Source organism: Pezoporus flaviventris, unplaced genomic scaffold (genome assembly GCF_033815535.1).
Source record: "Pezoporus flaviventris isolate CSIRO_AGI_PZ_B2104156 unplaced genomic scaffold, CSIRO_AGI_Pfla_v1 ptg000030l, whole genome shotgun sequence".
Lineage (NCBI taxonomy): Eukaryota > Metazoa > Chordata > Aves > Psittaciformes > Psittacidae > Pezoporus > Pezoporus flaviventris.
The window spans coordinates 10,303,067-10,326,169 of NW_026892578.1; the positions used below are offsets into that span (position 1 = coordinate 10,303,067).

General features: G+C 38.2%; 1 protein-coding gene across 5 annotated transcripts in view; it reads left to right on the plus strand.

The window, feature by feature from the left end:
* TBL1X (transducin beta like 1 X-linked) overlaps positions 1-23,103 on the plus strand; it is a 194,290-nt gene that overhangs the window by 17,060 nt on the left and 154,127 nt on the right. The window contains exon 1 of one of the 5 annotated variants that reach the window (XM_061459876.1): positions 10,372-10,494. The exons of the other annotated variants lie outside the window; for them this stretch is intronic. The gene's annotated coding sequence lies outside the window, so the exon portion shown is untranslated. Of the gene's footprint in view, positions 1-10,371; positions 10,495-23,103 lie in introns of those variants that run through there. 5 annotated transcript variants of the gene reach the window in all.

Here is a 23,103-nt window from a genome sequence, read left to right on the forward strand (position 1 = left end):
TTCTTCCTGTTACAGTCCTTAGAGAAGCTAATGCTCTGCTTTGGAGATGGAGGCCTGTCACCAAAGGAATGAAATAAATTGTAGTGGTATTCAAAGGATAAAATGAAAAAACAGGTGTGGAGATCACAGATGAAACTTTAGTCAGATGAAGGAAACAGTTGTAAATATGCAGTTTAGTTCATCATGTAGGACAGAGGAAACTTGTGTACTTCCCAGGCAGTCTGTAGGTGGAGTTTTGAGTGTTTTATAAATATCCGGGGTCCTTTTTCCCTCTTGCATTGAACACAGGCTTTTTCAAAGGCTTTCTGCCTGAGTTGGGCACTAGACTTCATTTACCAAGCTGCTTTGAGAAAAAATGTAGATGCTTCTTATATTGTTAAAACACATTGTTTACAATATTTTCTGAAATTGCTCTGAAGCCGCTTTGCTGGTCTCTTTCCTGTGTCCCTCATGGTAGGGTGGAGAGAAGCCATATTCATAAGCTGCTGGGCCTTGCAGGCCACCTGCTAGTGTCACAGCTGGCTCCTCGCTGCTTATGCATGTTGGTGCACACAGGTCTCCTCTGTCTTGGCTAAAGGATCTCCTGGCACAGCGTAACGTGTTTGATGGACCCTTTGTGCCCCTCCCCAAAGACTGAGGAAGAAAAACTGTGCCACGGATGTTTAATGTGGCAAAATGCATCTATTGGGGGGTATTTGGGGAAGTCAGGGAGGAGGTTAACAGCAACAATATGAGGCAGCAAGGCCAAATTTGCATGGCATAGCCATATGGCTGTTGAAATGCAACTGTCAAATTGCTTCCTGTTGGTGGTTAAAGAGGGCTGGGGTGCACCCTGTGGGAGGTGTCATGCTTTTTGTGTGGGGACCACCCTTCTTTGTGAAGTAGGGACTGCGTGAGGTGCCCTTCTTGTTTCCTGCTCACCAGCAAGGGCTGTCTGTCGGCTGTGGCTGTTGTTTAATGCAATTAGTTTTTATTGACTAAGATGACCTTAATAGGTTTCATTTATGTACCTTGGTTTTACTGCAGTTTAGCCCTCTAAATACTCAGGAGGCTCTTAAAATAACAAAGATAATACTAATTAGAAGCTAAAAGGAACCTAAGGCTTTAAAACAATATTTCATTTTCTTTATTCATTTTTTAATGCATGTATGCATTTAAAACTGCACTGTCAATCTTGGAGTTGTACAACAGCTAAAATGTTTAGACAAATGATAGTTGAGGTTACTGTAAAAAAAATAATCTATGTAAATATCTCTCAGCGTTTTTTTTTTCCCCTTCCCTTTTTATTTTCATATTTGAGACACTTGTCAGAGTCAGTTTCATTGCAGGCCACCAGGGTTGCTGTTTTTCCCATCCAGTCTGTTGGATGCTTTACCCAATAGTAAAGTTATTTTTAAAATATTAAGAATAACCAGAAATTATTTTCAAATCCATAAAAGCAAACATAAGAATTAGGATACTTTACCCTCTGAAACTGTTCTACCCCATTTGTTTAAAATTTAGCAGATTTCACACTGACGGTATCTCTGAAAATGAGGGGAAAGAGAAGAAATAGCAATAGCTAAATGAAAGGGCTTATAGTTAAAGGCCTAATGTGCAATAGAATATTTTTCTGCCATTTTTGCATTCAGCAACAAAAGAATAAAGGCAGTACATTGAACTAGAGGCTAAACTGTTCTGGTTTGAGATGAAAATTTATCTGGTTTACTGTACTATTCAGAATATGTTGTTTGTTTTTCTGCTAATGAGTGCATGTCAGATCATTGTTTACCAGTTACTGTTCTAAATCTACTGTCCAAATCGCAATTGAAGTTGGCAGAACATACAGGAAATTTCAAGGCAGCTAAATATCATTGTCCAGAGCTTCATTTACCCTATATTTTTGTAACTTCAAAATGACAACTGATTGAGGAATAGGCATGTTAGGGTCACCAGCCCAGTATGGTATTCAGTTCAAATAACTTGTATTTTTATGGATTCACCTTATTTAAGCGTTAATTGAAATCTCAGTGTTACTACCTTTAAAATTAAAAATCCAGTTGTCTATTAAAAATAGAGTGTCTTTAGTGTAAGATGCTAGTACAACTTCTCTGAGACTTGTTTCTTGCCCATTGGTTTGAATTGCACAACCTGTACGTTGTTAACCAGTAGTAGAAACTGAATAGCTGAAAATGAAGTCTTGAGGACAGTAACCGTTTTTTGCCCCTCAGTGAGGGAGTACACATAAAGCACCGTACTTTTCCCCTGACTGTCCATGGTGGTATGAACTGGTACGTTATTTAGACGTTTTGTTCAGCTGACAAGTATAGCCATTTCACTGGGTGTTATCTCAGACTGCCTGAATGTAGGAGTATGTACAGGTTTAGAGGAAAAAGAAACTGAAATCATCAGTCTGTGTGCCCTGGGCATGTTGATGGGTAGGGCTAGGGTGACTTCCGCTTGATTTCAGCACTTACCGGGAGAGCTTGAGTTTGTGTGGTGAAAACTAAATGGTAAATCAGTCCATAAACTTTCCTGGTGCAGTACTAATGAGCTTGGGGACCTCGAGTTGGTATGCATCACTTGTCTAAATGTTACAGAGGTTTCCCCAAGAAACGCACTTTGTGTGGTTTGCATTCACAGAGTATCTCAAATTAGAAACGACCTGTATAGATCAAGTCCAACAACCTGCTTCTTGCAGAACCACCTAAAACTAAACCATAAGGACTGTGTGTCATTCAGATGCTCCTTAAGCTCTGGCAGGCTTGGTCCTGTGGCCACTTGCCTTGGGAGCTTGTTTGAGTGACCAGCCACCCTCTCAGTGAAGAACCCTTTCCTAATGTCCAATCTAGCATTGTCTCTCTCTGTCTATCCATCCCATAATAGAACACATAGCTCTATCAAGCAACATCAGCCATGTTCAGCAGTGTTAGTACGTTCAAAGATGGGGGATTCCTACAGTTGTTGTGAGAAGTAGTGGTTGAGGTGATGGAGACCAAAGTCACACTATTTCCTCACAAGATGAGAAGAGTGCAGCTCTTGGTTCGTTCTGTGGGGCAACCACCAGTTTGGCAGGCGACTATGAGTATGTGTGTACTGACTAGCCAGGCAGTACGTGGCATAACTGCATAGTAGAAGTTTGTGGGGCTCTTCAGCAGACATGGAATATGAAAGTGTAAAAAAGCAGATACCTTCAGTTCTGCTGCTTATAGAGCAACATATTTATTCATTGTGTGGGCTGCAGTCTGGTATGAACTTAATTCAAAGGCTGTTGCAAGCGCCTATTTGCAGAAGGGATATGAACTTAACTCTGTTTAAAATACGTTTTTGACTGTAATTGTGAAATGCAGATGAAGTTATAAATCCATCATTGAACTGACTATTTTAAGCCCATCTAGTCATTTCTCCAGAGATTAGATTTTAACAAATGAGATATTTTTAGATGGATTAAATGAGGATATACCACATGCCAGAGGTATGAAGCAGCTTTGTAAGTTTTAAGTTTAAAGCCTTGTGTTTACAATATGATGTTTGAAATCTGATGGTTTACAGAATTTGTCATGTAGTGTACCATTATGGAAACGTAACAAAGCTCTAAATGTCTGTAAAAATGTTGTGCTGAAGTGAATAATCATTAGATATATTTATTGTTTACCAAGAAAACAAAATATATAATTAAGACATCTTATGTAGTCAGTTACTCTAACTCTTGCACGAGGACTTTCTTTTATTAAGCTATGTGCAAAAGCATCTATAAATTCCTTTGAGAAGTCGGTGTATGATGTGCAACACATAAAGACTTCCTGGTTTTTAGATGGCATTTCACCCTAGCCCTCAATAGGTATGTGAAATTTCTGTATGTTTGTTTGTTTTCCCCACTTGGTTTCTATTATGGCCCAGATGGCATTTGAAAATACAACTTGCACATAGCAAAATGCCTATTTCCATCAGTATGTACATTTTTTGAAATTAATTGTGATATGGCTTTTATCCAGGCTGGTCTGAATAGGGCAAACCGCACCCTGGTGTGCATCCAACACAGCATCACTAGCTTGCCAAAAGAGGTGATTAGCTCACTGCATTCAGTGTTGGTGCGGCCTCACCTTGAACACTGTGTATTGTTCTGGGCCCCACAGTTTGAGAAGAATATTAAAGGTCCTTGAATGTGTCCAGAGGAGGGCAACAAAGCTGGTAAAAGGGTTGAGAGGAATGTCCTGTGAGGAGCAGCTGAGGACTTTAGGCTTGTCTAGGTTGGAGTGGAGATGGCTGAGGGGCGACCTCATTGGTCTCTACAGCTTCCTGAGGAAGGGAAGTGGAGAGGGAGGTGCTGAACTCTTCTTCCTGGAATCCAGTGATAGGACATGGCAGGAATGATTCAAAGCTGCTTCAGGGCAGGTTTATACTGGACATGAGGAAGCATTTCTTTACCAAGATGGTGGTAATTGAACAGTGGAGCAAGCTTCCTTAGAGACGTGGTCAATGCCCCAAGCCTGTCAGTGTTTAAGAGGCATTTGGACAATGCACTCAGTAACATTCTTTAACTTTTGGTCAGCTTTGAATTGGCCAGGCAGTTGGACTAGATGATCATTTTAGGTCCCTTCCCAGTGAAATGGTCTGTTCTGTCCTTTAGCATTCTTTAGCTGTGGAGCTCCTATTAATTTTGTTACTAGACCTGTAGAGCTTGGATCTCATAGATGAGGCTAAGTCCTATAAGCACACAAAGCACAATAAAAAAACCACCCAGGCATCCGTGTAGACTGGGTCTTGATAGAAAGGTTGCTTTGAATGTGGGGATGTGACAGTTCAGGCATTTTGGAACATCCACTCTTGGCAGTCAAGTCAAAGAATTTGTTACAGTCTGTTCTCAATATTATTTTCCAGGCATAAGAAGCTTTATGCTCTAGTAATGATGACAATGTAAAAAACAGTGTGATAGCCTCGTACCACCTGTTTAGATGGGCCTGTTCTGCGAGAGGTGCTGTTGTCTGTAATTTTGATTTTAATTAAGTTGTAATCTGTTTAAACTTGGTCCATTTACCTGTCCCCTTGCTTTTAAGACAGCAAGTATCAAGTGGTTTGATTCATGTTATATTGGATTATAAAACACCTCTCTAGTAATGAGGTGCTTATTCTTAGCAGTGATTCCATACAGAAAATGTAATAGATGTAAATATATGACTGTACTCAGAGTTGGGGGGGAGAATGGGTTTGTGAAATGGCAATATAGTGGACGATTCAGCAGCCATTTTTGTTCCATTTCAAGTATAATAAGCAGTGTGTTCTGAAAGCATGCAGACCTTCCTGCAAAAAATTGTCAGACTTTGATTCTGGAGACAAGGGATTATGTTGGTAGCTGGAAGAGAAAAATTGGTTGTCCAGGATTAAGCTTGTCATCTGTTATCATGATCTTCCCTCCACTGACGCATCCAGGGTGTGACTAGTACTTGGTTTTGTTTCCTCATTGTGCTCAGCGTTAATTACCTGTATTTAGAATGAAATTCCTTGAAACTGAAAAGTTGTACTCCTTTTGAGATGCTACACCCACAGCAAGCTATTTCCCTCTCGTTAGGTACAGCAGTGAAGAAATGGTGCTTTAAGTGACTGCACTGTGTGGTTGGGTGGGATGTGATCCATTGATGCAATGGTTAAAACTTAAAAGCCTCCTTTCACCTGCTTTTGCTCTCTATCTGTTCCTCTGAGGAATTATTAACAGGTGCTAAAGGCACAAGTGCTGCATGGCCCCTAACTTTCAGTGCACAAAGATCAAACATACTCTTTAATAAAAGGAAACTACTGGAGTTAGAATTCGTTGTGACTGAGGACTAATCTGACAGTACTTGCTAGGTTTTAAGTGAGAGTGAAATATAGCTGTTAACAGTCACATCAGCTCTTGTTTTTCTATCTGTTTTTCATCTTCTACCACAGGGAGGACACTAGCAGAATGAGGAGGGATCACGAAACTATTTTAATAAAACATTAAGCACTGTTGAGAGGGCTATGGCTGGGGTTGCTGCACTCAGAGATGCAGACACTCTTCTAAAATAAGTAAGATTATTTTTCCCCTCCTTTTTTCGTTCGTAACATCCCATCCTCCACATCATGTTTATTAGGCTGAAGATTTTGAAAAGATAACATTTGCTTTCTCTCCATATCAAGATCTTGGTGCCATCTGCATTGACATTTTAACCTTATGAGGGAGAATGCATTACGTAGAGTTTCCATTGGCCTGCAGAATATTAAGTTTTGAAAACGTGTAGTTTTCTGTGAGTGAAGCAGAGCAAGCCACAGAGATGGTCTGTGCTTGTCAAAATTAAATTGCCATTTGTTTTCCTGAAAGTTAGACTTGAGAACTTAGCCTACCACTTGCTTTCCTTCCCTTCTCTCTACCTTTGTTCAGAAAACATAATACTCTGAACAAAGGCCAAGTTCTTAATAGCACAAGTGAAAGCATAACTATAATTTGTAGTTGGGAATACTGCAAGTAGCATATGTGGCCGTACATTCCTTTGGCAAGATGTTATTCACATTCTCCTTGAACATATAATTATGTATCATTGCTTAATAAGGAGAGAACTTCTTTGTCAAACATTTCTCTGTAGTGTTAAGCTTTCAAACTCTATATTGTAATAGAACATTTTGGAAGGTATCAGAAGATTCAACTGCTGCATTTTTTTTTCTCCTGATATGGGAGATAACATTGTTACAACATTAATTGTAGTCTAAAATAGGTAAAAGTGTAATATGCAGTAGTGTATTTGTGCATAAGTAGTACAGGAATATAAATGAAATCTGTCTTGACATGCACTCATGATGACATTTTTCCAGCTTGTTTACAAAATGAAAGACTATCTGTCTCTGGTAGAAAATTCTGTTTAAAGCAGTCTCCCACTATCCTTTGAAGTGTTAAATCCTCCTAGGTTTCATTTTTTTTGGCACAAGAGTAGTGGATGTTTAAGAAGCCAACAACATTAGCTTGCACAGGAGCATTCCTGTCTTATTTTTGTTTCTAGGTCTGTTTCCTGTGTTGGGGGAAGGGGAATGAGAGCACAGCTGCTCCCAAAGTTCAAGATGAAGCTGCTTCTTTAGTGTGTTTTAAGTCTTGGTCACAGTTTCTTAATGGAAGTCTTTAAATGAGCTTTAGTCTGATCTTCAATTGCTCTTTTACAGGCATGAAATCTCCCCCTTCTCTCTTCTTTTACCCTCCATCCCAGTTCCCAGCAACTAAACCCAGTCACTAATAAAACAAAACTCCTAATGATCTGCAAAATACAGATCCAAGAGAACCCTCAGAAGCAGAGCATTTTGACATACACATTTCTGAGACCAAATAGATAATTGGCTCAGCCTCAGTTTGACAAGATTGATCGATATTTGTTTTGAGATTACTTCCCTCTCCCCCCCCCATTTTTAAAATGTTGATGCCTCCCAGCACAGAAGATTGGCTACTTTGGATATCAAAGCTGATCCATCTGAACTTTCATTTCTCAGATAAGCTGAGCATCACAGAAAAGGAATTTTCTGCCCCTTTTTCTGTGGTACCTGCAGTAATTCAGATGGAGAGGTAACAGCCTAGTCCTCTCTTGCATTTCCTTGTATGTATTTTAAACAGTTTTCTTTCTCTATTTTGGTATACATATTTCATGATCAGAAACGCTGCTGGGTTGTTTGGTTTTTTTTAATAGTTTTACAAACAAACTAAAGCATCTCCTTCTTTTTGTCCAGTTAAGGTTTTTATTGGCCTGTGTTGTGATCATATGTGTATAAAAGAAATGAATCAAGCCTGCAATGAGAAGAATATCAGTGTTGCAGTTTTTAATTTCATGCACTAGTAGGACTTTCTGTTAAAGTAGCTTTGGTTATATAGACTAAAGTGTTTGGGTGAGAAGGAAAAGCACATATTGTTATATATATATTTTCCTACTTGAGAGCAGTTTGGCGGTTGGTATAGGAAAGGTATGTTTTTTTAAAATGTAGAATAATGGGAAATAAAATTGTTGCCTCTCAGAGGCATATAGCACAAAAAACTGGGTGCGTGGATGGAAGTCCAGTTCGCAGCGTGGATTTCTTACCACCCCCCCCCCCCCCCCAAGCTGAAGGTAGTTTAATCCCCAGAAAGCTGACAAAGAAGTTAACACTGGACCTGGATTTACTGAAGTCTGGGCATTGCAGGAAGATAGTAGAGAAACCATTGTAGACCAGGTGACTGAAGTAGTTACAGCCCAGATACTGATCCAGGTAGAATGAGGAGATAACTGATGTAGGACTTGGTTAATACAGGACAAAGGAGAATCCCATGATGTCACTAATACTTGTCATCATGCATTTGTTAAAAATAGGTCTTGTTACACTGCTACTATTGCCATGTTTTCAAGGTGCTTATACTTCGAGCTGTACACAGCAGTGGTGTAAAAATACACATTTAGACTTATATGAGGCCAATCCCTTGACACTATTTGGTGTTTTCATGAAGAAACAAGAATGCTGCACAGTGAGAAGGACACACGTTAGCTGAATCAGACCTAAAAGAAGATGAATACAGTTATGTCTGAGGTCCTTGAGTATCTGTGTATACTAGTGGGTTGCCAGTCCTCCACACTTGAACTTTTTTTCACCTGTGCTCTGGTAAAAATAATCACAGGTTATAGATGATTCAAAGATTAAGAAAATAATAATGAATAGAGCAAGTTGCTGGGTGGCTGTGCTTGTCAAACTGGGCAAAGCGAGACGTTGCTTTAATATAGCAAATGTAACGTTGTGCTCTGAGAGACAAAGACATAGGAGTTCTTTTTAGAGCAAGAGACTCCATCCTGCGTGAAACATCTGCATCCAGAGGGCTGACATGATCTTTGGGTACATGAGGTAGAAGGTTTGGGAATGAGAAGGCAGATGGTACTCTGTCTGGCAGTGAGACGACTAAGGCTTTATAGTTTTCTTTAGTTCTGGTGTCCATAAGTAAAGAAGAAAATAGATGAAGGTTCAAAGAAAAGTCACAAGAATGATTAAAGGGTAGAAACAAGCCTTAAGTAAAAAAGATTCTTTGAGTTTAAGGTACTGAGCTTAACAGAAAGCTAAAAGGTATTCTCTTTGAGCCTTCATAATGTATAAATCTCTGAACTTCTGGTGTTTAATTCTAACTGGGAGAATAATGGAGCCCCTCTATTCTGATTCTAGTTCTGTCATGTCTTGACAGTTTTAAAAGCTTCACAGATTTTATATATAATAAGGTCTTAAGAGTATTCAGCTAAGTAGTTAAATATAATTACCTGATTTTATAGATGGAGAAACTGGGATAAAGTCACATGCTTTAGTTCTGCCTCTGGATTTTTTTATAGAGTACATTTGCAGAAATCTCAGGGTAAGGGTATTTTTTAATTGTGTTGCCCATTGAAATGGTTCTATGAATTTTCCAAATTCTGGGTAATGAAGTGTTCTGGGGTTTGTGTAAAGAAAATTTATATTTGTTATGTGAGCTGTGGTCGTGAGGGATTGTGTTAGTACCTGTGATCCTAAAACTGAAATTCAGAGGAAATTAAGATGGAAGTGAAAGCAAGGGGGGTTGATAATTATCTGATAACAAGAAAAAGTGAGCAGTAGCATACATAATAAAAATATTTTTAACTTTATTTAATAATCCAATGACATACCCACATATAGCTTATTTGGAAAAAATCAAGCAGGTAACTATATGGGCTGTGGCAGATTAGAGGAAGCTAAACCCAGGACAACTGTGAATTCAAGAAATGTGTGGTCAGAGTGAAATATATTGGGAATACACTCAAGGAAGAACAAATAGTTCAGCTCTTAACTTTTAAAAATGTCTCGTCTTATTTATAATGTAATCAGTATATCGCCCAGTGTGTATATATATATGTATATATAAATATGTATGTTATTTCTGTGGAAATAAAAATATTTCTTTTTTTATGTATGAAGTGCCATATGCTGATGTTGGAAGAAAGTTTTATTGCTGTTTTCTTAACCATTAAAATGTATATTGCAGAAAAAGTAATACAACTCCTAAATTATCATTGTTGATTTTGCGCAAATGTTCATTTTGCACTGTTTTTTCCTATATAAGTAGCAGGAGGCAAATACTGAACTAAATAATTAATGCAGTATACTGTATGGTGTTTTCAAGCAAAGTGCTTATGGTTACATAAACCAGGAAAAATATAAGTGAAACCCAGAAGCAGGGAGGGGGGAGGAAGACTGGAAACAAAGGAACAAGGCATGGAAAGAAGACCTGAAAGTTTGTATATAAGCAATTTTCATATTGGTGCATAAATATATATGCATTTTATCTAAACAGAATTTGACTAATCCTTCTCAATTTGAATTTTCTCAAGGATATCTGAGTACTTGCTATCCTGTGTCAACTGAATTATTTTTCAGGTATAAACTTGTCAGGAGATGTTCCAAGGACCCATTCTACTTCCACCCTCATGATATGATGGGGTGTGGTGCTTCAAAACTTGGCTACTCTATACCTGGGAAGAGTGAATCAGCTTTAATTAGGTCAGTCTTTTAATGTCAAAACCCTCAAGCCTTCCACTGTCCCAACAGATGCATGACAAGAAATTAAACCCATTAATCCCAATGCTGTGTGCGTATACATAAACACCTGAAACTTCAGTGTTGCTAGAGCTGTAAAACCAGATTTGTTTAGAATAACACCCAACAAATAACACCAAGTCCTGCCTTCAGCCTCTTCTGAACTCTAACAACCAAGCAAAAAAGTTCCAAGCAAACTACAAATGGTAATAGTCTTTCAAATGATAAGAATATTGAGATTACATGTTTATGCAAGTGTTTGGCAGATAATCCAGTTCAGTGCTGAAGTTTGTGGGTTCAGCCCTGCAGCCTGACATACAAGTTGTGGCTGATTAAACCTGAACTAACTTAGCTACTATGTCAGAATTATGTCCTTGCTCAGAGCTTTTCTAACTTTATCCAAGTGAAACAGGGCTCCGTTTTTTCCTTTTCTCAATGTTACTTTAAAAACCAGATGTTTTATATAAACTGTACAGTAATGTTGCTGTCTGCTATGATCAACAGGGAACATATTCTCGTTCGTACTCATGTATAGATGGTGGTGATTGGGTGTGTAGAAGTTTTTTAGAACTTGAGTGAATTTTACTCTTAAGTGGTGCATATGCTATGCACTTGTCACAAAAGTCACTGTTCATTAGTGTAACAGGTAATAGAGGTGGAATGTGTGAATACATTTATTGCTGTGGTTGCACAAGTCTTTTCTAAAATACCTTGTTCTGTTGTGTAATACTTCTGAATTAATATGGCGTGCTTTTTTTCCCCTACTCAAGAGTATGTTTTTTTAACACGTGAACAATACAAGCAAAAAGTCCCAGTTTTTTAGATGGAGTGATTTATGGAACCAGGGAGGTGCCATAGAGTCTGTATCATTATTTGAAGATGGGGGGGGGGGGGGGGGGAGGGATGGAATCCGGAAAGGAATCTGCTTGTTTTTTCCCCCTTTTTTATGTTCTCAGACCTCTGCAGAGTTTGATGTAAATAATTAGATGTTGTGTCTATTTTGAAACTAAACTTCTCAGGTGCAGGTGTATTTTAATGCTGACAGTTAGCTTCTATCCTACTTCTGTTCAGCGCTAACCTGCCTCATTTGGTCTGCATCCTTCTGTGATGTGTACCTGGGGGAAGGGAGGGCAAGATACCTTCTCAACTGTCCTGTGATTTATAGCAGTATAGGAAGAAACTGGCAGGACCCAATGATACCACATCGTATACAATTGTTGCCATCTCTCCTCTTGGTATACTTTCTCTTCCATTTTTCATGGTGGTTTTCTGGGTCAAAATTTAAGTGTTAATCTGATTGTCCCTCTGACAGCTGACTATCCTCATAGATTAAAAAAATCCCATTTTTAGCCATATTATTTTCTTGAAGACATCTATCCTACATTTCAAGGTGCTTGGAGATTAAATCATTATTTAGTACATAGAAAGTTATCTAGTGACATCCTTACCACCCTTATGTTTTTAGAGGAGCAGGGATGGGGCCAGGGTCAGGAATGCCTTTCCTCCCAGCCCTTATTTTAAAATTCAGTTGTTTGTTTTTGTTTGTTTGTTTGTTCCCCCCCCCCCCCCCCCCGACAAATTCTGTCAGACTGACTGGGGGGGGAATGCTAGCGTTTTCTTTTGGGGGGTTTGTTTTCTATTATTATAATTGAAATGTAAGGCTGATATTTTAAAATTCAACAGTAAAAATAAGCCAACCAAAATGCTTCATTCTCATTCAAGTTGTCAGTCTCAATTGTCATGTTCTTTACTTCGGTTGGGCCATTTCTACAATATGAAGCATGTATAATATTAAAGTAAATTATTAAAAATATAATGTTTTGTAATACATGTCAAATCAATGCAGTATTATAATCCATCAGTACATAGGAAAATAAATGGGTTTTATTTATTAATGGAAAGTGTTCTTCTGTCAAAATTTCTAACCAGCTGTACTTACAATTGTTTTACCAGAAAAATGATTTTTAATTTTATGGGTGTTGAAGAAACTACTTTGCATTTATAGCAGAAATAATAATTAAGAAAAAGATATTCTTGGCAGCAGAAGGTGTCACATACCATCCTTCTTTCTACCTTTTCCTAAAACCTGTCTGCTTCCATTATGGACTATGATACCATGGAGCCTCTTGGTATGTTTGAGTGCTGTAGACAAGTATTCTCAAGGAAGTAAGGCTGTCTTGTGATTTATGTGTGTCCCTCATATTAAAATGCATTACAGAGAAAAATGGATTGTTTAATATTACGTGCTTAGCTTTTGCACAGCTGTGGATGTTAATTGCTGTAGGCAGCACTTAAAAAAAAAAAACAGAAAATCTGACTTCTGATTTTGTTTGTCTAGTCTCATGCACACTATTATCTGTGCCCAGTAGATTGAACAGTGAACCAGATTAATTCTGGAAGCAGCTTTAAGCTATTCATCCTTGCTGACTATATAGGTGCAGTTCAGTTATCAGGAATCGCTAGTGAAATTATTCCTGCTTGTTCAGAGATTGTCAGCTCCTTCTAGCAGGTGGTTCCCTTAAAGCACAAAAAGCTAATACAACAGGAGAACTTACTAAAATATAACACAGTGTGGCAATGGCAAAGTGTTGTAAACTTCTGCTTGCTACAGTTTCATTTCTTGCCCTAGTCCAAAATGAAGTCTCAGATGTATCCTTATTCCAGAATACATCAGTGATGTACAACTGAAAATAAAGTCAGATCGTAGTGTACTGGTTATTGCTTTAAAAAGTCATTTGAATTGATATCATAAAAATCTATATGATCATAGCAATGTATAAAATTTCCATAGTTATGACATGCAAAGCTCATTTTTAAATTTGAAAGCATTATTGTTACGTAACACAGGTCATCAAAGCCTGGCTATTACTGAAGCCTAAAGCTTCCTAGACTCTAGATCCATTAATCCCAAAATGGAGAATAACATTTCATACATTCACCCTTGCATAGTAACAGTAATAAAGGCTGAAGTGAAGTACTGCACTTTCAGCGCTATGGCATTTCTGAGTGCTGAAGTGTCACTGGCAGAACAAGTTTAAGTGCTCGTGAAGAACTTGATCTTTCCAATCTTTCTATTTACCTGTAAAATGGCTACTACATGTGGTTGTGTGCAGCTGTCTGGGGAATCGTTTTGTGATCTGTTTTGCAGTCTTTTCACAAATGGATTTTTTGAGTGAAGACATACTACCACACAGGAAAAAAGTGTGCTTATATCAAGTTGTTTTCAATCTATGAACACAGAAATGAATTGAGTAAAATGCTAAGCACACTAAAATGTCACGCATGGAAATCAGTCTTAACCTTCTTGGCGAATTATCCAGTGTTGCTTCTTTGCAGAAGCCAGCAGTATTACCATGATGCAAGATGCTCCAGGCTTCCTGTGAATTTCAGCCGTCCCTACAGATGGAGGGTGAACGTGCCTGTGATTTAGCTATTATGTCCCATTTGTTCATTGACTAGAGGGAGAACAGTCAATCTAAGCTACTTGGGAAAACGGAGTTCTTCCTCTTTTTCTCTCTTATGAAAAATAAGTACCTTCATTTCTGCTACATTTTCCTCTAACTATCTGATCCTTACCTCAGGCATGATTGCAGGCATAGGAGGGTAGATAAACAAGTCTGGGACCTTTGTTATGCCTCACCTCCATCTTCCACGTCTAGAAAGGAGAAGTTGACCTCGTTTCATCTGTCCTTGGTCTGAAAAAAAAGGGGATTGAATAGGCTTTGCCACAGGAGGAGGGACAGAAATCATTTGAGAGGCAAGAGATGCGTGTGGGTGCAGTTAGCTGCTGATCTGAGCTGCAAGGAAATGCAAGGTTGGCAAAACGGATACCTAGTGAGGAATTCAGGGAATAACAGGGATCTCTGCTGCACTGCTGCATAGCCAGAGAGCTGCAGCAGGGAACAAGATTACTGCACTCTCTAAAATGGCAGCCCTGTAACTGCTATGTGTGTTATAGACACGCAGGAGGAGTTCAAAAGTCAAAGGGGGTTAGGAGAAAACTGAAGTGTGTTCATACAAAAAAAGAGGCTATTTTTTTTAAGTCAGGTATTTCTGATTTTTGAATAGAGTTAGCAATGCAAGGGAAAGACTTACGCACATGCTGAATGGTAAACATGTCTTTTAGTGTGCTACCTCTTTTTTTTTTTTTTTTACATACGGTTGTTTTGTTCACTGCTGATGAGAATTGCATTTCACTTTGGTTAAAATAGAAAAGAAACCTGATCTGCTCCTTCTGCCTTTAGAATGATCAGTCGGTTACTTTTTAGATTGGTAGGTATGATTCAGAGTTACAGTGGGGTTTTCAGCTCCAGCCAAATCAAGGTAGAAACACATGACTTTAAAAATACCTGGAAAAAACAGCAAATAGTGTTTGTGTCAGTTATCTTTTGTGGGTGGTTGTGGTGTGGTGTTTGTTGTTGTTTAGTTACTGGTGTGTTGTTTTTGTTTTGTGGGTTTTTTGTTTTAAGAAGAAAAGCCTTTCAGAAGCAGGGTACTTGGAAATACTCTGTGCATTTTCTGAAATCAGCATTCTGTAGCAGTGCTATCAAAAATTTTTAGGCATTTTGATCTGTATTGACTGTTTTAGACAAATACATTTAAATTCACACAAGCTACTGAAATTTATAAAATCTGTCAGTCTAATAGAAACTCCTCATTTATCTTATCCATTGGACTAAAGCTAAGATCATTTGGTAAAACAAATATCTTGTTTCTAGTCCAACCTGATCTTACAAAATTTTGAGGCCCCGCATCTTCTCCCAGTTAGGAGTTCACTGTGAAAGATAAATAAATACCATTTTGTGAGGGAGCATATGTGTGAAACTCAATTGAAAAAGGAAATATTTAGGGCCTATGAAAACCTGCGTAGTGATGGAAAGGATTTTCACAGCAGTGGGAATGCAGCAGGAACGTATTAATACGTGTCAAGATAATGTTCACAATTCAACTTCTTAATAAAATTCCTGTATTAGAATAAGTTTTGCATCTCCTGGTGCTGATCTGCAGTCTTAACAGTTATGCAAATACTGGTGTGAAAAAGAAAACCAGAAAATTACCACAGATTTTTTTGTTCCCCAAGTAAAATCAGTAAGACTTACACTTAATTAGTCCTGCTTGGGGGCACTCTACTGTCCATGGCTCTAGCCCTGGGGTTTATAATGCATGCCTTTGTGCTGCCTGAGACAGCGGTGTGTGGAGAGGTGTGTTGCCAGAGACCAGGCTGGTACAACATGTGCTGTCACTTCACACAGGCTGTGAGGTGGCCACAGGATAGAGTGTTGTGTGTATTGGATGGCAGGAGCCACTATGGTGACTTTGGAAGCTGCAGGCTTTGTTAGGATATTCTACAGTGTGTTTTGTAAATCCTGTTTAAAACTCTACAGAAGTAAGCCTGCAAAGTTGTATGGCACAATGTTACCACAACTAAATGAGAAATAGCTATCTTAAAAAAAAAAATCCAACAGCCCAAACAACATTGCCACTGTGAAGGCTGCAGGCCTGGAAATCCAAAAACTTCCAACATAGTTATACTATACTTCCAGTAGCCTGGAAGGTTTTAGTCCATTTTCTGCATTGTCATCAATTACAGTATTCCCCTAAGTGTTAAGGTGTCAGCCTGCTCTATTTCCTCTTCACACCTACAGCATTTCTATATTTTTCATACCAGAAATATTTGCATTAGTCTTAAACTTTGCCAGTTCACTGCTGACCCATGTTTCTATAATGCTTTATTTACAGTGTGATTCTCCCTTTTGATATGAAAAGTCAACATGTTAGCTTGATAGGTTAATTTAAGTGATGTCATGACTTTCTCCAAATAAAGAAACACTAGGCTGTCAGCTGAGAATATGTTTTAACATAATCCTTACCTGTTATGATTATGCTGAAAGTAAGCTTGTTGTAATGAAAACAGGATGTTGAACTGAATTAAAGTTTATCTCTGGTACAGGGAGGAATCTGTCCACACAAAAACCTTGGCATGTGGTGGATTTTTTTTCCTTCAGACTGAATTAAATATTATAATAATCAGAAGGCTGTTGTTTCCAGTTGTAAGTTGAAATAGTCGAGGAGTGCATTAACTCTGTGGCACATTCGTGTTTCAGTATATGCACTAGTGCTATTGCAGTTTTTGGCCTTTTAAACCTTTTTGATAATACTGATGTTCAGTGCTGCTTTACATCACCTGATCGTACTGCAACGAGCGGTGTGCCAAGAAAATCCTAAAGGGGTACTCCACATAAAGGTTAGTTGAAGAAAGTGTCCAGTATAGAAGTACCTGTTTTGGTCTGGCAAATTGCACAGATTACATAATGAGGTCTTAATTAGTCCCTCTGGTATGCTGAAATGCTGAGCTTGTGACAAAACTGGTGTTTACAAGGAAGTAGAAATGCTGAATGTATAATCAGGTGTATCAACATAAACATCTAGTTTTTCACTCTTTCTTTGCATGCATTGATGGTTTCCACCTTTTGCTGAATAATTGTTAGTGGGCCTTTCTTAAATTCCCCTTCCCCTATCTCCCTTGATCATCAGACTGTATTGAGATAAACTATTTTAGGTGTTTACTCTCTTATGTCTTTGACCTTAACCATTATAGGGTGTTATTCAATGACAGTGTGAGACAGTAAATATGGTAGCCACTGTATTCTATACCTTGTGATGGTTAAGCATACTACAAGACAGACCTTTTTGCATGTGTAATTTGTTGGTAACTTCCTGTGTTAATTTTTGGTCTCTGAGTCATACAGAAATAGTTTTATGTCATGTGTGAAAGGGAGTGAGGGTGGGCTGATGTGTGCACTGCTGTCTGTGAAGGCTCAGTGGGAAAAGGAGTGGCTGGAGAATGGTTCATTTTGATGGTTTTCAGACAGTGGAAAAACACCTCTTGGGCAACCACTAGCAGCAGCAACTGTCTCACCTTGATGCTCTCCCAAGAAATCAAGCGCAAGAGGCTCACAAATAGTTTCAATAACAATTAATTTGTGTATTACTTCTTAGTTGCTTAGTACTTCTGACACGTACAATACTACCCCTATTTGATAGGGCAGGAGTACCTTATTTTGAGCTACAGGAAACTCTACTGCCATCCCTTGTTTTTGTTTGCAGCAAGTATTGCATTTGTTTATCAGACGTTATGTAAGGTATCCTTTGAACTTGATATGTGTGATATTTCACAGGAGCACTGAAATATTGTTATTTTTCAGAATGCACTGTCAGACAATGCAAATAATATCAGTTCTCAAAATCCCAGTTTATAGGAACATAGTATTTTCTGAAGTATGCTATTTTAAAAATGGTGATGTAGTAGTGACACAAATCAATAAAGCTAGGGGATTTTAAGAGAGGAGACATGTTCAAAACATAACTCCTTCAGTCTTCCTGTTGCGCGCTGGTGCTAGCTGCTGCTCAAGCTTTAGTTTTAGTGTTGGTTCTAACTCTTTTGAACTTACCTGACAGGTTTATCTCAATCAACCACAGGATTTGTATGCCATCTCATACTTTAGCTTCTGATGTCTGTACTTAACTGATTGGTTTCCTATCTGCCTAGTCCATCTTTTCATTTTTGGTAAAATGGATTTATCTTGTTTTTGTGATTCAATGGAAGGAGTTGCTGAGGAATCAGATCTGGATCCTTTATTACATTTTAGCATTGTTCCTTGAAAATCTGATTATATTTTACAAATTACAGTAACATCTCAAAGGTAATAAATCCTGCACAGCTTGTTAAATATTCGATTTTTTACTTCTAGTTTCTTACTGAAGCAGAATGATATTATCCCAAAGTTTTCTGGGTGTGAAGTGTTCTGCTGTTGCTCTGGATGTTCGCTAAGCATTTGCCATGCTAGGACAGAATTATTTTGTCTCAAAGACTTTACATTCAGAGTATGATTTCATAACTGTTAGGTAAATAGTGGCTTTTTATTAATGATATTTAAATTATTGCCTCAAAAGTTGTGCAAAGGCAAGGGAAATATTTTTCTAGACAAATTCCAAATAATTTCTGTTTAATCTGTTTATCTTCCATTTTCGACTACATAGCTGATACCCATTTTTGTTATACGATGGCTATAAACTACACTTGCATGTCTCATGCATTGAAAATACGCAGCATATGCATATTTTTTGTTACTGCTGATAACCAAATTAAGAGTTTTACCAGTAATAATTGCTTCTGAGAGTATAAGGTATAGATCCATTTGCATTTATGAAATAATTTTAATTGGTGTTTGTCACTGGGAACTCTTCAGAGTATATATGTGTATTTTCTCCTGCTGTTCTGGCTTCTGAATACCTTACAGATTTACTCATGTAGGCAGCCTTCATTAATAAAGAATTGACAGTCTCCGCTCTGAGACGTTTCTTGACATTTCTCAGTATTTTTTTCCAGTGAAGCTCTTGTTGCTACTGACAATGAGACACTGAAATGGAGTAAATGGAGACAGTGCAGAGAGCTTATTGGCTTAGTATCAAATGCCTTTGGCCACAATACTTTTTCAGTCATCTTTAGGTTAAAACCTTGAAAATAAATGTCAGGGTTTTTTTTGTTCTGTTTGTTGTGGTTTTTTGTTATTTTTTTAACATCACTCCCATTTCAGATTTTGGCTTTTTATCACCGGTAATGATGCAACTGCTTAGTTTAGGAAAGTAAATATATGATGTGGTTGCCTCTGACAGGAGAGATTGAACTCAGTGACTGAACTATTTCTTCAGCAAATCAAATGGGATGCTTAATTGAAACTTATGCTTTTGATGGAAGCTAAAGGCACTGGGCAAGAATTATCATTCCATTTGGCAAGGAACAGGAAATCAAAGTTATGAACTGAAAGATATGATTAAGAAGTTAGACCTAAAAAAAAAAAAGTGTATTTAGGGAGGAAAAAGGAGTGAAAACAAGTAAACAGAGTGCACAGGCATGCACTATAAAAGAAAGAAATTCCTTCAATGAGACAGTGGACCCAGGAGTATTTCCAAGCCATGCAATGGTAGCCAGATTCATATACCAGCTACCTCCTGACCTGTATTAGATGGGAACTAAGCAGGCACAAGCTCTTTCATCTTGATTTCCACAACAGGTAAACATTGAAAAATGGAAGTGCTGGATCTTTTGTGGGCACGGTTGGCCCTTGGTGTCGGTGACATGGCCAAGGACCTTTGCTCACTGACAGAAGTATGGGAGTACTTAATGTCTCCTTCTGGAGCTGTAGAAAGATTGTGAGCTAGGGCAGGCTTTGGCACAGCAATTGCTGTTTAGCTGCTTGTGGTCATTGATACGGGTTGTTGGCCCAAAGGGGAGTTACTTCTGATATAGAAACAGTACTGTCACCCCAGAATAAGAAGAGCATCCATATGCTGGGCCAGCAATTGTAAAGTGAAAATCATAGAAGTACAAAGAAGCAAGTAAATGAAGAATTATTTTTTGCTTCACTGAGGGATCTATGAAAGACTGCCCTCTGTACACGAACAAGCTTCCAGCGGTTACTGAAAACAGATTTCACAGCAGCTTTTTTTTTACAATTAAATTAGAACTTCCCAGTGTCATGTAATGAAACTGGAGCTGAAAGTTGGGACATGCTATTTCTTCACTTCTTGAATTTCCAAAAATAAAAAAATGTGGCTTTATTTCCTTTATTTTTTAATTTATATTTTAGCAATTTGAATACATATTTTCAAATTGATAGTAGTTCATAATGAGCATCGTTCTTTTAAGTATTTTTCTTGTCTCTAATCTCCCCTTTAAAATGAGTGTGACTGACATAAGACACTTCACTGCTGATGAGGCATACCCAACTGGAGCAGCAGATATACTGTGTGGAGGGTAAGGGTTCCAGGCAGCAAACTCTTCTTGTGCAGTTTCTTTAGTAATCATAACTAACAGCAGCCTAAGGTTTACTCTAATTTATACCCCTAAGGTATGTGTTTTAGTGCAACATGGTGAAAGACTGGTGGCCTGGGAGATCCCTGGCCCAGCTTCTACATTATTCCCGTCCTCACTGCCAGGGAATAGGGGAGCTGGAGAAGGCTGCCGTGTCAGTTTTGTTTAAGGTGAGCATTCACAGGCTTTAGCAGGATCATCTTGCAGATAGAAGAGTTTTCAGCTGCCTAGTTGCCTTAGAAATCTGTCCATTATCTGTTAGTTGAACTCCGTGTTAGGATTGGGGTCTTGCTGCCCTAGCAGGCTAGCAATTTCAGTATCCCTGCATCACTAGTGTATTATGTGCTTATATTGTAGGCTCTCATGGTTCTGAAATTGTATGCTCTTGGTCCATCAAGAGTTGCTAATTAGAGAAGACAGGAAGAAAAACCTCATGTGTGTTTTGGTTTCCAAAAATTCCCTGAACCCTTGGCCCATAATTCATTACCAGAAGAACTGAGAGCTTTCACTCAAAAAGATGGGATGCTATTATACTGCCTTTTTTAAGGCTTGTACTGGGAATGGAGAAGAAGAAAAAAAAAAAGGATTAAATGACTGGAAGAGTAAAACTTGCCTCCTCCCCTTCACCATGGCTTGTTTTGGTTTACTTTTATGTTAAGGTCAAGACAATTACTCATTTACAGGCAGTATCTAGCCATGTCACCTAGCTGCTGCTTTTAATCTGTAGTGCATGGGATGGCTAAATATAGGAATGTACATGCAACATTTATGTTGCTGTGAGACAAAGATACGCCCTTAACTTGTCCTGATCTGAAAAGAGAAGCTTTTGTATCAGGAGAGCTCTTTTGGTCAAAATCGCTATTGCTTTTTCAAAGTCTCTAATCATTATGCTGCAGCCCCTAGTGTTAACAATGTTTACAAGTACATCCCTTTCCATTAGGGATTAAACATATAAACACACATTGTGTCTTGATGAACAGTGGTGCTGGAATATGATTCTTAATTTATGACCAAATCTGCATTTTCTCTCCACATACTCTCCATGGCTGTACTTCTGTTGTTGTGAAGAGTTAGTAAATAACATCAAAACAATGGCTTGCAGAGTTTAACCACCTTCTCTCAGAATAGGTCACTGCAGAAACTGTGGCCCTTTGCAAGAGTGTTCTCTATAAATGGGCCCACACTAGAAAAAGGTGAAACCTGAAGTCAGTGGAGTTCTGCAGCAGCTCTGGAGAGGGCTATAGCTGACGTAGATTTGATGCAATCCTGATGAAAATCTGGGGAAAGCTGAGCATCAGATCATGGGGAATTCTCCATTTCTACGTTCCCAGTAACATCTTAATCCCAATAACGTGCACTCTTTGAGGTGAAGAAGATCCCCTTGTTATTTTGAAACTGATTATAGTTGCAACCATAATGTCACGTGGTAATGCCATCAGTTTAATAAGGGCGTTTCTTTCTTCAGTTTGCTTTTTGCATCATAGTTAGGGTCTCTGCTTGTGTATTGCACGCATGTCAATTCACTCATTCTTTCCTTCAAAATGGACAGGGTCAACATGACTCTGAGGCTGCAAATATTTTGATAAGGACTATTCTGAGAACATGCAATAATAGTTCTTGCAAAGGATAAAATAGCTGAAGATTGAAAAAAGAGAAAAAAAAATCCAATTTCCTTGGGACTTCATAGGATAGAAAATTTAAACCCGTGATTAAAATTTCTATCTTACTCTGTTTTTAAGCATTTCACTTACTTCCTCTTTTCTTTGTGTCTTTGAGAGGAGGAAACTTAGAAGATGGGAATCCAAAGGTGAAAAAAAAAAAAATCTGTTAAAAGTAATGCATTAAAAATATATAAAGTTTTTAAAAGAAGTAATTTTAATGGCAAAAAATAAACCCTGATCCCAAACTACCAAACCAAAAAATCATCATATGGTTGGTAATTGCTTTTACTTCAGTATGTTTCCCTTGAAAAATTTCAGTGTTCTCTGTATGTCGAATTGAGTGTATGGGTATCCTGCAGTGAAGTAATTTGGAGTGGAGTTTTTCTGCTTTCTTTTTCACGTTTGCCTTTCTGAATCTCAACAGGATTTACCTGAAAACAATATATTGACTTGGTTTTTTTCTGTCTTTTGCTGTTACTTTAGTATTCTAACATTGACTTACTACCTGAGATCAGGTGGAATTGACTCTGAGCAGTGTCTAGCCAGCAGTCACGAGTGCGGGTGAAATTGGAAATCTCTCCTTTAGAAAGCCCTTCTGTGTGTATCTTAAGTTATTTACCAATATTTTCAGTGAACTTAATACGTGCAAGAGATACTCTGGTGTTAATTGAACTGGATCGTAGCTCTTTCAGATGGCATGGGTTGATTGACTGTTATGCTGATATTTAGGGTAATTGTGATGTAGACTGCCATTAGCATGCTTGGACATCAGGATACCGCAGATGTCCTGAAGTAAGTAATTGGTATATTGCATTCTTCTTCTGTTCCTGTAGCAAGGTAATGTAAACTTTTCTGGCCAGTATGCTTTTTAACAGATATTTGACCCATGTATCAGGTAACCACAAGCCAAAAACCTAATCCTGCAAACACCAAAGCATACATAAAATTTGCTCAGATAAGCATTTTTACTGACATGGAGATTGCTGAGGTGATTTTGCATGTAGTAAGAAATCCAAAAGTGGAATTGTTGGCTCTCAG